Genomic DNA, 2,388 nt, shown 5'->3' with positions numbered 1-2,388 from the left:
TTGAGGGATCATTAGCAGTCCTTCCCCGGTGTCTTTTCTGTACATACAAGCCAAGCCAAGTCAGCTGCAAACGACTGATATTCCACAACAATTGCCCACCATTGAATAATTCATTGACACAGCTAAAATTCTATATGGATTGGGTCCATTATCCTTTGACAAGAAACAACGGCGTTTTCCGTTGACACAAACCAGGGCACGAATTATATTTTTCATGTCTGTTTTCTGGTGGTCTGCACAAGCTAGCTCCTACATTGTTTATAGCGGGGAATGTGAGAGGTTTTTTGGGGGTTTGTTTATTTTCTTTTTCTTTCTCGATGTTTAACAGCTTGCCAAAACAAAGCTTCTTTAAAATAGGGGAGGGGGGGGGATTCTCTATATCTGTAGTGCCAAGTGAGTTTAAAACGAAATGCGCCTTAAACAAACAACACGCATGCGGTTTTTTGGGCCGGATTTGGAGTCCTTTATTTCACAGAAGGCATTATCATAAATCAGCACCTTTTGAATCTCTCTCGGGGGCTGGAGGATAAGGAGAGCCTTGCTCGTTGGCCTTTCTTCATGTGCTGAGCAGTGCAGGCCTTTGTCACTTTTGAAATTATTCATTCCGGGCTCAGCCCGCACTCCAGAGCAGAGCAACCAGAATACAAAGCAGCCGGGGAGGGAACTGAATGGAGCCTTTGCTGACAACTGAGTAGGGGTGCTGCATGCAGCCGGGATGTGAGTTACCATGCGCTTGTCGAGTGGCTGCAGAATTCACAAACGGTGCACTAGAGTCCTAGGGGGATGTCTTCATGGTGAGGGCAGCTTGGAACCCAGCCATCGGGTGCTACTGATCGAGACGTCGGGGAGTCATGATAATTTCCACCTGTTGGGATAAAAAATTAGCCACAACGGTCCATGAAACAGTGACCTTCAGGTTGACCTTCAGTGGGCCTTTCCTTATCCCTGATCTGGATGCTACAGTTGGTCCTATCAAGGAACCCCTGGAAAGTGCCTATACGACTGGTTCTCCAACAGCTGCACAGGTTGCCGATTGAGTTCCAGATCAGGTTTAAGGCATTGGTCCTAAACTTTAAGGCCCTAGGTGGTCTGGGACCCATGTACCTGAAGGACGATCTCCCTCAATATGTTCCCCAGAGAGCTCTTCATTCAACAAATTCCAACTTGCTGATGGCCCCCAGCTTCAGAGAGGTGTGCTTGGCTTCGACTAAAGCCAGGGCCTTTTTAGTCCTGGATTCAGCTTGGTGGGATGAGTTTCTGGCTGATATGCAAGCCCTTACAGAGCTCTCTAACTTCCAGAGGGCTTACAAGATGGCACTCTTCCACCAGACACTTAGTTGAGGCCAAGGACCACCATTTCCATCAAGTTGGGCCCCTATTACCCTCTGTTTCATGCTGATGGATTAACAGTAATCATCTTATCCCCAGGCACATAGGGAGTGCAGGAGCTTTGTCTGCTTTGGAGGGTGGATACCATAGTATTATACTCTACTGAGGTCCCACCCAAAATCCCACCTACTCCTGACTCCAACTCCAAAGTCTCCAGGTATTTCTGAACCCCAAACTGGCAACCCTGTGTGTATGTGAACTGCCATCGATTCACAGCTGATTGATGGCAAACCAATCCTAGAAGGTTTTCAAGGCTGTGGACAAACAGGAGTGGTCACTGCCTGCCCTGGACCTCCCTGGTAGTCTCCCATCCAAATTCTAGCCAGGACTGGCCCTACTTAGCTTTCAAGAACTGGCCCGATCCAGCCAGCCTGAGCCATTCGGGTCAGAGCAAAGATTATACTGCTGAGTGTCAACAGACTTATGTTGACCCCAACTGCAGGGTGTTCAAAGTAAGAGAGGAGTACAGGTGGTTTTCCATGGCCTTCCACTGTGCTGGACTTCCATGGTGGTCTCTCATCCCAGTACAAACCAGGGCCAACCCAGCTTAGCTTCCACGATCTTAGAAGACAGGGCTGTTGTGAGCCATCCAGATCAGGGCACTCATTCAACACTGGGTCCCACCTGGAAGTTGGTAGTATCCAAACAGGGTGTCCTGCAGTCTTGGGTGCAGCATCCATTGAGAAGAACACTCTGTGTGTGTGTGTGTGTGTGTGTGTGTGTGTGTGTGTGAATCCTGGTTATGAGTTCATAGAATCATAGTGCTGGAGGGGACCTCATGGGTCATGTAGTCCAACCCCCTGCATTATGCAGGACGCACACAACCCTACCGCTCATCCACCGTAACCTGCCACCCCCTTGAGCCTTCACAGAATCAGCCTCACTGTCAGATGGCTATCCAGAATCTGTTTAAAAACTTTCAAAGATGGAAAACCCACCACCTTCCGAGGAAGCCTGTTCCACTGAGAAACTGCTCTAACTGCCAGGAACGTCTTCCTG

The 2,388-nt window shown here is 48.9% G+C and overlaps 1 long non-coding RNA gene across 1 annotated transcript in view; it reads right to left on the bottom strand.

Annotated features, from left to right (window-relative positions):
- Positions 1-453: 453 nt before the first annotated feature.
- LOC143840602 (uncharacterized) overlaps positions 454-2,388 on the bottom strand; it is a 17,780-nt gene continuing 15,845 nt past the window's right edge. The window contains exon 3 of the long non-coding RNA XR_013232252.1: positions 454-865. This is a non-coding gene — a long non-coding RNA (uncharacterized LOC143840602). The remainder of the gene's footprint in view (positions 866-2,388) is intronic.

This window comes from Paroedura picta, chromosome 6 (assembly GCF_049243985.1).
Source record: "Paroedura picta isolate Pp20150507F chromosome 6, Ppicta_v3.0, whole genome shotgun sequence".
NCBI lineage: Eukaryota > Metazoa > Chordata > Lepidosauria > Squamata > Gekkonidae > Paroedura > Paroedura picta.
The sequence above is the reverse complement of the archived record's forward strand: the minus strand, read 5'-3'. Positions and strand labels throughout refer to the sequence as shown.